The following is a 16,660-nucleotide window of genomic DNA, read 5'->3' as shown; positions in this document are numbered from 1 at the left end:
CAAAATGTATTTGGAAGAAAATGAAAAGGAAGTCAAGAGTTATTATGGATAATAAGAGAAATAATTGATATCATAAATAAAAATGTAGAATTGAAGGTTATGATAAGGTATATAAATAAAGCTTATGATAATATCCAATATAAATCATTATGGGGAATAATGTAAGCAAAACAAAAATTTCAAAATTACAAATCTGTTTATGAAAGCAACTATGTGAAACTAAATGTAAATGCTGAATTGGGGAAGAAATAAAAATAGAATGTGAAATAAAGCAGGGTTAGTAGCTAGTAGTGTCATTTTCTTATTAGTTATGAATGTAATAGTGAAGGAAATTAATAAAATGTCAAGTAGTGGTGGATACAAAATTATGAAGGAAGTACAATTGCCAGTAATGTATAATCATGCAGATGTATTGTATTAATTGCTAAAAATAAAGTATGGATGGAAAAAGTAAATGAAAAATTAAGTATACATTTAAAAAGACATTGGTTTAAGTTTAAATAAGGAGAAAAGTAAAGGATTTGGTTTTGAAGGTATGATAGGAGGTGTTGAGTTTAATGGAAAATATATAAATATATTAGAAAAAAACATTTGTAAGGAATGACTACAGACAACAATAATGGGATAATATACTCAAAGAAGTAAAGGACATGACAAATTTTTGGAAATCATGTAGATTTTTATATAGAAAAAAGCACATTAGTTGAACACCATGATAATAGGAGAAATTGCTTATGTTGCTAACATTTATATGATTCCTATTAAGTACAAAAAGGAATTCATGATGATTATATTCTCTTTTATATGGGGCTCTAGACTGGATCCAGTCAAAAGAGGGATTCTGTATATGAAAGAAGAGCAAGGATGTTTGGGTTTAATAAGCCCAATAGTACACGCAACATGTTTAATTTTATGTATGGTATTAAAAGGAATTATGAAGAAAAATAAAAACTTGATAGACATGATACTATATTATAAATACAAAGAATTGTGGGAAGGAATGGAAGTTAAAAAAACTAAATAAAAGCATTGTGAATGAAGAAATGAAAGAGTGCCAAAACAAAATTGTGTTATGGAAAAATAAAAAAGAATATGTGAGAAAATAGAAAGGAATGGTACATAAGTATTATGAAAGCATTTTATTGTACTGATCCATGGAAAGATTCAGAAATAGATAAGAAAAAAAGCCATAATGATGAGATACAATAACTATAAAAAGATTAAAGAATGTAATGATTTTTTAATGAGATTGTCTATTAGAAAATTGCTGATTAAGGCAAATATGCCATATTAAAAAAGCAAGATAGAATATGTAATAAATGTGGAGAGTTTGAAACTACTAAGCATGTGTTTTTGAAATGTGAAAGAGTTAATAATTTGTGGAAAGACATATGTAAAGATAAGAGGGTGAAAAGTTTGTTAAAAGTTGAACAAATAAATATGGACATAATAGAATTTGGTTATTATGGTGCACGTACACAGGAAGAAGTGAAGGAAATGGACAGAGTAATATTTTAAGCATCATGGACTATATGGAATGAGAGACTAAATGAAATGAAATACAATGGAAAATGGACTTTGACAAAGATTTTGAAAAAAATAATGTTTTGGTTGTGGAAAAAAGTTGGGAATGCTTAAATTGAAGTTTATAATGTATGGAGATTTGTAAATAGATGTAAATAATGTAAATATGTAAAGAATATGTAATGTATATATCAATAAAAAACCCTACTTATTATTGCGTGTGGGACCCATTTTTCAGAAGCACTTTCTGTTTCCATTCCAGACACAGAGGTTTCCTGGGAAAACATAGCTGTAGATGGAGAGAGAAGGAGATGATGGACTGGTGAGAGAAATGGAGGTGAAAGAAAATATTGAGACTGGAGAATGTGTGCAGGATTCTGAGGAGGTATTTCAAAAATATGTTTGATGGAGATATATATGATTGATGTATAATTACAATCCTCCAGTCGGGAGGGTTGCGGGATATTTACTTAAAGAAATAGTGGTGCAGAGTGAGCCAGAAAATGAAGGAAATATTTCCTGGTGGACATTATGGAGAAAATACAAAATGAGAATGCAGAAACAATCCTGAAGAATAGTGATGAGATTCAAAAGAAAATGTGCAGAGAAAGTAAATGAAGACAGAAGGGGAGTAGTAGAAAAGAAGGCAGAGAAAAATGAAAAATGGAAGTATATGGTAAGCATTCAAAGTAAAAAAAAAACAAATAAATGGACAGTTATGAAGTGTGGGACAGTTTAATAGCTCCTTTGGATGTAAGAGTACATGAGATAAGAACATTTATTATTTTTAACAGAGAAATTTTGTGACATTATATTTAAAGCTATTTTTTCAAAGGATTTTTTTCTTAGAGAACTGAAAAAAATAAAGACTGTAACCCATGGAATTTTTATGTAATAAAAATCATTTAATGGGGAATCAAAAAAGAAAATTTATGTACAATTTTGAACAGAGATAGAAAAAGAGACATTGAAAGGACATTTGAAAACTTTAGGTAAAGACTTTTATGACAAAAGGGGCTCATATATATATATATATATATGTGTGTGTGTGTGTGTGTGTGTATGTTTGTGCAAAAGTAGGACATTTGCTAAGCAAATGTGACAAAATAAAATGTTATACTTGTGAGAAAATGGGGCATGATTAAAAAAATGTGAAGTGAAATGTTATAAATATAACAAAATCTGACATTTATGGATGGATTGCAAAATGCAAATAAGAGTAAGAAAGAAAAAGGAGAAGACAACAAACAAAGAGAATAAATTTTAGAAGTAGTAGAAGCGGAAGAAACAATTGATGAGAATAAAATAATAAAGAGGACATAGAAGAAGATTTTAAAATAAACAACGAAGAAGATATAAACTGGGAAGTAAAAAAATATTGGTATAAGGGTGAAAGACAGAAAAAAGCACATTTAAAGGGATAAGTACAAAAAAAGAAAGGAAATGGATGAAAAAGAATATATACAGCTAATGACTGTTTTTTTTAATGGTTATGGTGTTTGACTCACACAGACACAAGTATTTGATTTTTACCTTTGGGAGGGAAATTGGCTAGGCTTAGAATGGCCTGTTAAGAAAGCTAGCCTAGTAATTATGTATGAATTTATGAAACCATGAATTTAAGGAAAAGGGAAAATGAAAAATTTAAAATGCTTTCTGTAAATGTGAATAGTATTAAGAATACAGTAAGAAGAATAGAGATTTTGGAGTGGTGTAATACATGTAGACACAAGATTTTTAACAAATGAAGAATGATTTCAAGCAGAGAAACTGTGGAAAGGAGAGATAATCTGGAATTTGGGAAATGAGAAATGTTCTGGGAGAGCTTCATTCTGTAGAAATACAGTAAAAATATTAGATATAACTTTACCAAAAATGGTAAGATTAACCACTGTATATTTAACATGGAAAGAGCAAGTATATAGAATTGTAACATTATATGCTTATACTAACTGTCAAGAAAGTTAAAGGTTATTTCATCAGATTTTTCATCTTTCAACATGGCTAGAGATAAAGGAAAACAAGGAATATATAAAAATAGGCAGAATAATAAAAAGATAATAAGAAAGCATGAAATGAAGAAGGAAAGAGATTAGTAATACAGTTATGGAAATATTATATAACTATGAGAAAAGTTTATAAAAACTGGTCTGAATGGTGGATGATATTTAAGGAAAATATAAAAAATGTTTTAGAGTGGCAATATGATGCGAGAAAAGTAGGGAAAATATAAAAGAACATATAATGATGCTTTGAGGACAGTAGGTACAGCCAGCATGCCAGGAGAAATATGGAAGTGGATCTGTAACATATGCCAGCACAGATAGCTGGAATTTTGTAAATAATTATGTAATTTGTATATCAAAATGATTTGTACAGATGCTTGTGCTGAAAATGTATTTATGAGGTTTGCTTGTGTTAAAATGTATCAAGAGTGTGTCCTGCTGGAAGGAAAAGAAATGTACAGGAATTACTGTAAATATTTAAATGTATACATTGTAACAGGATATACTAGAAGTGGAGCGGTTAAACTTAATCCACCTGACTTTGCAAAATATTGTTGAAATCAAATTATTTGATCATTGAGCCAAAAATATGTTATCCCACAGTTCTGAATGGCGCCAGAGATGCAATGTCTGTGCTGTAGAATATTTGGTAGCTCCTGTAGGAAGGGTGAAATGGTTTTATGGTTTATGACTTCCAGCACCTGCACCACATCTAAGCAAAGCTCTATCTGTGTCTCTTGGTGCACATAGGTGCTAAATCCTGGTAGTGCTAAACACTGGTAGCTTCTAGTGTTGGGGGATAGTGAAGGAAACTGAGTCAGATGACCAAATGTATTATATGTTATTCAGTACAGAAATAATGTTTTAATATTAGAGAAGACTGAAGTCTCATCAGCATTCTATATTCTGTCTTGGATCTGACAACAAGGATCACTCACACATCTTGCTTTACTCTATTCAGTAAGTAGGAACAGTAATTCTTTTAGTCACTCAGGAACAGATAGTGAGATTAGCTAAGTACTGTTTTTCTATAACTGTGTGAAACTTTCATTTGGTGTTATTTTTAATATTTCCTGTGACTTTTTGTTTATCGTAAATAGTATTTTCATGTTCTTTTATTATTTAGTATTAAACATATTTAAACTTCTCATGGTGACAGCTCTGGCCACTCCGAAAGCCTTGCTGTTTGGTCAACATTACTTTTTGTATTACTATTAACTTCTCTCAACATAATTGGGTACCCTTTTAAGAGCCTTATAGTAACTGACTGGTGGCAGTGAATCTATTTTATAGTTTGGGAAAAGTTGGTACAGTGGGTAATCTGTGCCAGCCTTACCCAGCTGTGTGTGTGTGTGTGTGTGTGTGTGTGTGTGTGTGTGTGTGTGTGTGTGTGTGTGTGTGTGTGTGTGTGTGAAAATTAAATCGCAAAGAGTGTGTGTGTCAGCTACTTGGAGCAGTGACACGAAACACTGGTTTCACAGAGAAGGTGCTAGAGGACTTGGCTTTGACAATCAGCTGAGGACCTAACCCTGCAGCTGTAACAGTGGGAAGTCTTATTGGGCACCTGGAAGGAGACAGATAGATAAATCCAGACCCCAAACTAAGTGTTTCCTGTGTGCTCTTAAGATACGTTGTCCTTGATGTTGAGAGGTCTGTATCTGGAAATACTGAGTGTATCCATCTGAATTCCAAGTGAACATCCCTCTACAGTGTCAGTGGTGAGTATTCAGGCTCTTTGACTATTGGTCCAGAGTGGGGACATCACAGATGCATTGGAAGATTTAGAACATAATGATAGAAAGTATTTTGACAAAGAAAAATAATTATTTAGATTCACTTGATTTTTTTAAGGAAAATAAAAGAAGTGTATGTGAATGAACAAAACATTTAGTAACAAGTGACACTGAAGCCATATACACTGTGTTACCATACATGTACTGTATTGAGGTAATCAAGTTTTGGTGTTCAGATCTGAGAGTTCTGTTTGGGGTGTTTGGGGGAAGGATGTTGGTTAGAGCTGGGCATTTGGTTAGATTAAATATTAGTTTATGTGCTGTAGTGAGCTGGAGGAAGTCCAGGTAATTTGTGAATTCTAATCAGTTGAGGGATTGGAGGGTAACACAGTGATATATGGAATGTTTGGCTTTGGTAGCAAATTTAGAAATTTTGTTATATCAGCTTTCAAGTTTGGAAGTGATGGAAGAGGATATGTTTGTTAGTAGTGGGGCACCATACAGAATGGAGGGAAGGAGGAAGAGGAGGCCGGAGTATGCCTGGCAGAAGTAGAGAAGAAGTGGTTGTTCCTGTATAGCATACCTAGTTTTTGGTGGGTATATGTATATGTTATGCTTTTCTTAATACTTGATCATAGAATGCGGGTTGCAAATAGGTAGGTAGTGTTTTCCTTAACTAGAATTTAGTTTGCTCTAATCAGTAGTAGTGTGTTGGGTGGGTACTTGCTGTTCTAAAATGTAGTTTTACAGCCCTGTATATATTGTTATTATTCAATCTGTGAAACACTAGCTATGAGTAAAATTATAAAAAATTTGTGCAGGACATTTTTTAGACTACTTGCTTTTAATTGTATAGTTTATTGGATTTTAGCATAAAGAGTGTGGTAGTGGTTGATTTAGGCAATATGAACTGATGATTCTCAACCTCAATAAATAAACTTATTTATATATTTTTATAATTTTACTCATAGCTAGTGTTTCACAGATTGAATAATAATTTTTATACATAGTCCTTGGTCTCTGTTTGATCGATTGTAATGTAGATGTGGGGTTAACTCAACAAGCATTTTTTGTGACATGTATATACATTTTTATTTATTTTTATATACATACACATTAATATAAATTTTTTTTGGTAAGAAATTCCGATTTGGGAGGGTCACATGACGGGGGAATTGTTATTTAAGCCTATTGATGGCTCTTGTTTTTTTTTGTTCTGAGGTAGCCTGGGATTGAACCTAGGTGAAAGCGCTTAACTCAATTTCCTTGTGTACTGTGCTTGAACTTCTGGTTTTAATAAGCGGAATAAACTGTTTTGAGTTTTACCTGGTTGCCGGACTTTGTGAATTTTAAGTAATCATTTGGTTGGGATTTAAGTTTGAGGTTGTTTATTGGTAACTCTGTTCTCATTTTGTGTTAAATAAAGTAAATATACAAAAAATGTTATGTAAACAAATATATGTTTTACAAGGAAAAAGAGAAGAAGTATCAAGTTACTTAAGCAGATTAGTAAAGGAAGATGATAGTGTAATGAGGGAAAATAAAAAAGGTAAAAGGGGAATAGCATTCAGGAAATTATTATGAATAGTGTAGTGTAATATATAGAAGAAATGATTAAAGAAAAAAGACAGCAGTGAAAAAACACAGAAAGTAAAAAAGTTAACTGAAAAAGAGAATAAGGAGTTGTAAGAGGAGATTTCTTTAAATGAGCTAGATAAATTATTATAATTGGATTCAGCTGAAGGACAAGATGGAATAGGCTATGAAATGTATAAAAATGTATGTGACTGGCGAAAAAATTATTTTTTAAAGATTTTGAATGAATGGTTAAATGAAAGTTTTATGTATAAGGAATTATGTGGTGAAATACTTAAATTCATATGGAAAAAAGAAGATGGAAGAAAACTGAAGAAATGGAGACTGATAATACTGAAAAAATAACGATTATAAGATCATTATGAAAATATTACAAAAGAGGTTTGAAACTAAAATGGAAAAGATTATGCAAGATAGCACATATAGTATAAAAAGAAAAGGTTGTCAAAAATGATTAATGATAGAAAAAATTGTGGATGATATTATGAATAGAAAAGAAGAAGTGAAAATCATGTTAGCAGACCTTAATATTTGATACAATTGGACATGAAATATTATGGTGAATAATGAAAGAATATAATATAATTCGGAAAGTTAGGAAATGATGTATGCCAGCATATAGTAATAATAAAGTAAAACTACTTGTAAATGGGTGGCTAAGCCAATAGGTACATGCAAAGACTGGTGTAAAACAGGGATGTCCAATGAGTTGGAAACTCTTTGCATTAGTTATGACTGTAATAGTATGTGAAATAAATTACAAAATGAAGGAGGTGCATATATAACACCTGAAGGACTAAGAATTCCTGTTCTGTCAATATATGTAGATGAAATTATAATAATTGCAAAAAAACAAAATTTAGACTGAAGAAGTAATAATTTGTACAACTGAGTGTCTAGAGGTAAAAGGGATAGCTTTAATAAAGTGAAAATTAAAAGTAAAGGCTTAGGTGATGTAGTAAAGATAGGCAGTGTATATTTTACAATGAATGAAATTTTTGTCTTGGGTATAAAATTTGGGAATAAAGATTTAAGCAGAATTCAGTGCAGAAAAAAATAGAAGAAATAAAACAAATCTGCCTCTTCTGGGGAACATATAAATAAGCATTCAGAAAACAATTGCTTATTTGATAAATTTAGTACTTATGGGGGAAACTAGCATACATCACAAGTGTATTTATGTTGCCAACAGAATTGAAAAAGAATTATTACAGATTTTTTTTTCATTTTTATGGGGTTCTAGATTAAACCTAGAAAAAAGAGAAATTTTGTATGCAAATAAAAAGGAAGGAGGTTTAGTGTTACTTAACCAAGAGGTATATGCTACTTCATTACATTTGTACAAAGTGTTAAATTGGATAAATGAGAGATTAGTACCAAAATTGTATAAATATAAGTATGATAAATTTGGAGATATGGTGAAAAAGAGTGTATAAATGAAAAAAAAAATATTGCCAAGAACATATATTTTTGTGAAAACAAAAATCAGTGATATAGAAAAAGAAAAGTATGGTAAAAGTATGTAATGATAAAATGTTACTATGTAAAACCCATGGGAAGATCTAACAGATGAAGAAAGTAAGCTATAAAAAAAGAAGCAAATTGTGTAATCAGAAAGTAGAATATCAACATATGTTGTGGAGAAAGGTAATCAACACAATTGCTAGTAAATTGAAATATGCCATAAAAAGAAAAGTGATAGAATATGTTTACATTGTCAAGAAGAAAAAACTACAGAACATGTGTTTTTGAAATGTAAAAGAGTAAAAAGTTATGGGGAAAACTATGTAAAAGAGATTTTTTCAAAGATATAAAATAAATGGATAAAATAACATGGATATGATTAAATATGAATACTAATAGAAGTAAAGAATATATTAAAATAATAGATAAAAAGTTATTTTACGTTATAAGGGTTATATGGAATGAAATAACTGAAATTATGTTTAATGGTAATGGATTTTAGCAACAATATTAAGTAGTAGTAAAATCAGATGGTGGTTATGGAAAAAGGAGTAGGAGTATAATAGGGATGGTTTAGTATGATTATATAAAGGAAATTATGAATATGTGTAAAGAGATTTGTATATCCATGTATTTACACATTTGTAAATATGTAAATATTTTGTAAATAAGAGTTCATTTTTGTATATGAATAAAGGACCCCTACTCTTTTTGATAGGTGCTAGGGGATCTTTTACATCCTTCCGAGCTACCACCTCCTGTGGCTTGTTTTAATGTGTCATCCAAAGTGTGATGATACCACTGGACCAGTAATCAAGGAACCTCAATCCTCATCACTGGCACCTGTGGGGGATGTTCACTGGGAGGATAACAGGTACACACACACAGTATTTCCAGATGCAGCTCTCTGCATCAAGTGCAATTTCCCTTAACAGGACAGAAAGACCACAGTCAGTCCAGGGCTGGTTTCTCCATCTTTCTGCAGATCCCCAGTAAGACTCCCCACTGGCATAGCTATAGAGTTGAGATCTCAGCTGAGTGTCCAAGCCAAGGCCTCCAGCACCCTGCCTGTCCAGCCAGTGCTTTGTGTGCCTGCCCAAGTAGCTGACACACCCACACTCTTTGAGATTTCATTCACACACACACACACACACACACACACACACACACACACACACACACGCACGCACGCACACACACACACACACACACACACACACACACACACACACACACACACACACACACACACACACACACCTGGGAAAGGCTGCCCCCTTCTGCCCAGACTATAAGGTAGTTATGACTGCCTCCAGACACTCCTGCAAGCTACCTTAAGCATCTTCCAAGGGTACCCATTATACTCAGTGAAATTAATATTAATACAAATGGTAGTTTCACCAAAGGCAAGGCTCTTAGGAGTGGCCCACATAGTGTCACCAAATAAATATGCAAACTCTTAGAACTTAAATATCTCTACAAAGATCAGCCACAATGAAAGGTTTAACTATATTTAATAATAAATACAAAGAACAAAAAACATTAAGTATATATTCACAGTGACATCAGAGTTCAAATCACAGGAAACATTTAAATTAGCATTGCAGGACAGGCTCAGACAAATAAAGAAAAACAATATATAAACTAAGCTTCACTATATTCCTGACTGAATTTAAGAGAATTATATTATTCCCTAATAACTTACTTGATAGAGAAATGCAGATGATAAGGTGAATGGTCCTTCTTGTTGTTGTCAGGCCCAAGACAGAATGCAGAGTGCTCAGTCTCTCTAAGTAACTTCTCAAAATAATATCTAAAATATTAATACTGCCATAGTTTGCAGAATGAAATCATTTCTGGTCATCTGACTTCTAGTTCTCATGCAAACCCCCATTTCTGGCAGCTGGCAAGATTTAGCACCTACCTGTAAAAATACATGCACAAGGGCTTTTGCTCAGATCTTTGGCAGGTACTGAAGTCATAAAACAATTGCATACCTCCCCCTTCCAGAGAGTAAGTAGTTCACCCAAAAGACAATACATAAAGCTTCCTTGTAAAGACTTTGTGTCTCTGCCTTGAAACCTATGAGATAGCGTCTTTATGGCCTAGCCTATGAAGTGATTCAATTTCAGATATTTTTCTAAAGTTTGCTGGACTGAGGTTAACCTTGAAGTTTCCTCTATTAAAACATATACATTGAAACAGTTACAATAGTGCATGTACATTTCTGTTCTCTCCAGTAAGGCACACTGTGCTTACATTTAAAACACAAGCACTTTACAAATACTGTTTCAACACAAATATCTGTACAAATCAGTTTGATATACACATGACATACAGTTGTCATACATTTTCAGCATCTTGTATAAATCAGTTTGATATTGACAAATGACATATGATTATTTACAAAATTCCAGCTAGCTGTGCTGGCAGTACCTCCTTTTGTCACACAAAGGACAACATACTGAGGAGTGCAACACCCCATTATACTGTACAGCAGTGTAAACAATCGAGCTACCTGGTGTAGGAATAACATCCACAGCTTTCTTCATAAAAAGTGATTGTGTTCACTGACAGTAGGGTTTCATCTTCCAGTACGAATGTTGCTTTTGAGTGAACAGATATATAAAGCATGCACATTGCATGCAATTAGTGAAATTCAGCAGTACTGATTGTCACTTTTTAAGTGGAGAGTTGCACACAGCATTCTGCTACCCCTTATATTCACTTGCTTTCACCAGTGGACTTGCTCATCTACAAGGCCAAATAGGGCCAGATTTCATATTACAGTATGATTTATTTATTTAAGTTGTTTATTTAATTTTGTTTAGTAGGTAATCATACTGGACTAATGGCAATCTTCTGTAGAGTCACAAAACATAAACCATAAAATATGTCCAAGCACAGAGCAACAAAAACATAATCTACAAGGTGGTAGTGGTAGTACATTTTGATAAACTATATAGTAACCTTTAATTTCATTACTCATGTCAACAGATATAATTCCAGTATAACAATGACTTCCTTCCCTGTATTACAGCATTATGTTATGCTACAAAAAACAATAGGCATGGATTTTTGATCAGTGATGCGTTCATGAGATACAGTGGCATCAAATACTGGGCTGTGTATGGTAATATGGCTCTGTTGCCATCAGTTCAACTCCACCTAGCTGAAACTATTTATTACAATAGTATGAAGACAGCATCTCCTTATATTACTTAAGTTCATTGACCAATTTAGCATTGAGAGAGTGGTAAAAGTATTTTTTTTTAATCAGATTACAGAAGATGGGAGATGCAGAGTACACGTACCATTACATCACATTACATTTGCTTGATGTCAGGAGGAGTCAATAAGTCTATCTAGCCTTCATTTTTAATTGTGTTTAGAAGGCTACCTCCCCTCCATCTCTAGAATCCCACTTACACTTTTTCTATTTGTTTTATGCCCCAAGAACACCTTTGTGAATTATTTCTTCATCGTCCATTCTGGCAAATCATGCCATAGGTCTACAATCCCCTCTCTGAAAAAATGCTTGCACAGATCCTCAGAGTTTTCGTTCTTACAATTTGTTGCCTCTCCGCCCTCTCTCCCCCACTCTCCTTCATGTTTGGGATGACCCCATTCCATCTCCCTGACATGATTTTGTAAACCAGTATAATGCCCCCATCTGTTTTGGATTCAAGTGAAAAGAACACTAGCTACTCTAGCCTATGGTCATATTCTTTCTCCTCCATACCCTTGATCTTTTTTGGTAATCATCCTCTGGATTTCATCTGGAAGACTAATGTCGCACTCCTTATGTGGCCCTCAAAAGTGCATGCAGTACTCATAGAGTAGTCTGACAAAGGTAATGAAGAGTGGTAGCATTATTTCTTTGCTTATGGAACCTGTTTCGCAGAGGATACATCCCTGCATTTCATTTACTGATTCCATTGCCCACTGACAATGCTCATGCTGGACCAGTCCATGAATGATCAACACCTCCAGATCCTTTTCCTGCTCTTTTGCCTTTTGTTGTAGCTTAAATGCAGTACTTCATATCTATTTCCATGGAACCTCAGCTGCCACTTTTCTGCCCACTTCTTCAGCCTTTCCAAATCCTACTTTATACTCTTCCCTCCATCACCTACTGCTGTATCTCTCTTTATGTCATCACTAAAGAGGCTGGTACTATTCTATACTCCCTTAGATATGACTGAGACAAAACATCATAAAGTACTGAACTACAACAAATGCCTGTGTTTATCCATGAGCCACTTCCCTAATTTCTGATACTGCTCCTCCCATCACATCTTCCTGTGTCCCAACATTCAACCATGCAGCTATTCAGTTCTCCAGTCTCGATTCTTCCCCTAAATGCTTCCAGTTTTTTATCAGCCTCCTGTGTGAGAACAAGCCAAAGGTACAGCTGAAGTCTGATTAGATACTTGTATTTCCCATAAAGTTTGCCTGTTACCCAACCATTAAACAGGATCAGGACTGCCTGACAACTCCTTCTGGCCATGAGCCCACGATGACTGTTAACCCAGAGACTGTTGTCCCCATTATTACCAGCTTTCCCTTCTCTATTCTGTCCATGACTTTCCCCACCACTGTCAAGCAAACAGTGAGGCATTTCCCTGGATTTTCTTCTGCTACCTCCACCATGTACAAAGTACTGCAGCTGTTGTTTTTCAGTTGTCTGCCAGTTTTACTCTAGCTAGTGATCTGTATCAGATTTAGATCAGTTGTCCTGCCAAAGGCTCCAGGGCCATTAGCCTAGTACACACCTATGAACCTATGAACACATTGGCCTAGTATTTTTATGACAAGTGGAGGGAGCCTATTAGGTTTTTGCTTAATCTTCCCTAAGGCCAGCCAGTTCCTTCCTCCAGTATCTCTACCCCAGTGCTTATCCACTGCTGTCTCCATTCTGCCCTGTATCCTTTCCTGCATAGTACCCTCCCATGACTTTCCTTTGTGAAGACTGATGCAAATCATTCATTCCATTTTTCCCAGTATTCTGTGATTTCCCTCAGATCTTTACTCAACCCACCCACTTTTGGCACTTTCTTTCTTCTTTTTATGTGTCAAACTCATGTGTTTTCCTTCTCTTTTGCTAACTCTCTTTCAGTGTTTGCCTTTGCTGCCCTCACCATCTTTGTTTCTCTTCTGATAATGTTCTTGTACTGTGATTCCTTCTTTTTCCACCTTCCTTTCCACCTCTTGTAAGCCTGATAATTTGCCTTAATTTCTACATTTATATATAGATATAGTGGTCTTCCATTTTTGCCATTGTCTGTTTGCATCTTCATGACACATTTGCCCCTGATCCTGAGTACTCTATCCCAAACCCATTCCCATACCTTATGTACTCCCTTGATGTGGTCCCGGTTTCCTAACTCATCCTTGACCATCTTCTCTAGAACACAATTACTAACTCTTCTAAGGTCCCATGACATTGTCTCTCTGTTTTCAGTTCTTATTCTTTCCTCCCTACTCTAAACCACACAATGACATCATCACTGTTAGTTAATAGTGTCTTAACCAAGGCTTCCATGGCAACTTCTAAATTTGTTAGGACAACATCCAGAAGTTATCACTTTGGTTCTGTCTTGTACTAGCTGGTTGAATCTCTTGTGATGCAAAACCTTAGTCAACACCTGTGCTTCCTCTCTCTCCAGGTCTAACCTGGAGCCCAGAGCCTCCCAGTCAAATCTCCCAGTCAAATCTCCCATGAGTACTACCTTCTTCCGCCTACCCTAGCATTCTCTCTTCCTGTGTCTCACCTTCCTTCCTTTTTGTGTCTGTTAATGATATACTGTATCTGCTCACTAGTTCACTTCTTTCCTCTATCATAGCTGCCCCAACACAACCTAGTTTCTGACAGTGGCAGATATAGTAACTTTCCATTTTTTTTTACTTATTTTAGTTTGTTCACCAGGGTAGTATACAATATACCATATGCAGACACAGCCTAGGTGAAGAAATGTACATAAACATAAAACAGAACTAATAGCCAAACATGGAGTAATCACAGAAGGTAGAAAGTCCTGCAGATAATTGGAACAATACGTAAATATTATTAACAGAGGTGGAAATAAAAACAAATGCCACTTTGACCTCACATCTAGTGCCCTCTCTTAAGTAGTGTGTTTCCCTACTCACATCTCTATCTTCTTTGACATTCCTGAACAACCTATACCCAGGCATCTCAATTTCTGATTTATTCTCTTGCCATTGGTGCATGTTTCTGTTAAGGCATATCATCCTCTCCTGCACCATTTACAGTTATTCTGTCTTTGAGCCTAGACATTTTGCATTTCAGAATAATGCTACCAAGCTATACTCTGAATAATCTTTGTTTGCTTGTCTGGTATGTTCTGCATCTCTTTTACATTTTTTCTACTGTTTAAACTCTGGCCACAGTCTTCTTCTTCTGATACACTGCATCACCCTTCCATCTGAGTTTAAAGGTGCGATTACAGACATGGACCTTTCCAACCCAGCACTTACTGCCAACACCCTTTCTGTGCTAAGGCGGATCCTGTTCCTTACTAGAACTGGTATCTCTTTTAGGTGTTCTTCATGCACCTACCAATGCCAAACATTTCTTAATTTGTCATCTGGCACAGCCAGTTATTATACTCCCTAATCCTCTTTTTACATTTAGTGAAAAATATAAGAATGGTATCACTAGCCATATCTCCTGGTATTTCTCTGTCCCTCCAAGGCCCTAATGGCTACCACCTCAGTTATCATACCTGATAGAGCACTTGGTGCTTATTAGAACATGCATCCATCCCTCCCCTGTGGTGGGCACTTTGGTGAACTCCTCCAAGGTTAATACCTGATCCCCTCTGCACAGAACAACTCATATTAGGCAGCTGGATCCTACGAAAAAATGAAAAATGGCAAATGTCACAAGGTTGTAGGGCAATACTATTTCCTAAGTTTCCAGTAATACTTGCATAAAAGTCCCATGTTGCATATGGCACATGTTAGTATTATATGAAGCAATGAAAACAACTCAGATGCTATAAGACTGAGCTTTTATTTTTGCAGGAAAAAAATGAAGCACAATCCTAAGCATTGGTTGTGGGGATGCTTTGTCCTACAAAAGTTTGTGTTTCCACAAAAATGTGCCCCTTTGTGCATTTGAAAATGTGGTAACCCTAAGCCCCTTACTGGTCTCCCCTTTCTCACTTGACTAGTTCTCCAAGCCTTAAAGGGTTGCAGATCCCCTCTTTAGAAATGTAATTCAGATGCTATGTTGCATTTTTACTCTAGTTTTGAAGGATGAAGCAGTGTTATAAATGCAGTCTTGAAGATTTTCTTATCAAGAAAACCTGTACAACTATTGTTTTCTGATGAATATAAAGTAAATAACTAAGGAAAGGGGTACATTTTGGGGAACAGTACATGCATATTGTAGAGCCATTTCATGTTGTTGGAAGGCAACTACACTAAAAATAAATAAATAAATGAATAAATAAATAAAGAAACAAATTAAAAAAATTTATTAGAACTAGTAAAGCAGTGCATGAACTTACACAAGCTACAAAGCTATGGATAACTACAAGTCCTTCTTTAGTTTCGCTGAGTCTAAGGAACAAAACTCAACATTGCTCAGAACTTGGTACCACCCATTTCAACTCAATAGACACCACCAATATGCTTGTAAATAAATATAGTACAAGTTTCTCCCTCTGAAACATCAATCCATACTCTCATACTCATGTCCTGAAGGTGCTATCAAAGACCAAAAATACTTCCTCTATGGCATCTGACAGCATAACTGGAAGTTTACTAAGTAGCACCAAATATAACCTCAGCAAAACCTCCCACTCACATTGTTTAATCTAAGCTTAACCATAGTATTTGTTACCAAATTATGGCACATACCAGTGAAAATGGCCCTCACAAGGGTGACCCTACTATGGGCTCTGGTAATTGCAGACCCAATAATTTTTAAATCTATCATCTCAAATGTGCATAATGCTAGGCAGCTTCTGGTCCCTGTCATTGCTTACCTAGTACTGTTTCTGTCTTCCATCAGTCTTACAAGCCTGATCTGCAAAGCTATAGAGCGGATAATAACATCAATTATGATATAAAAAATCTCATTATACTATAACCCCAACAGTTTGGATTCATCAACAAGAGATTCTGGCTATTAAATATAGTTAATGTCTTTAACAAGGTCACACATGCTGTTTGCAATGGTCATACTGTTCACACAGTGTATCTTGACCGAGTTGATGCATTTGACATCACACCCTATGTGGACATTGTATGCAAGCTAAATGCTTTAAATATAAATCCGTGTGTTGTAATCTGCATCTGTATCAC

This window comes from Protopterus annectens, chromosome 14.part0 (assembly GCF_019279795.1).
Source record: "Protopterus annectens isolate FY-2018-M chromosome 14.part0, PAN1.0, whole genome shotgun sequence".
NCBI classification, from domain to species: Eukaryota; Metazoa; Chordata; order Ceratodontiformes; family Protopteridae; genus Protopterus; species Protopterus annectens.
Note: the sequence above shows the minus strand (reverse complement) of the source record.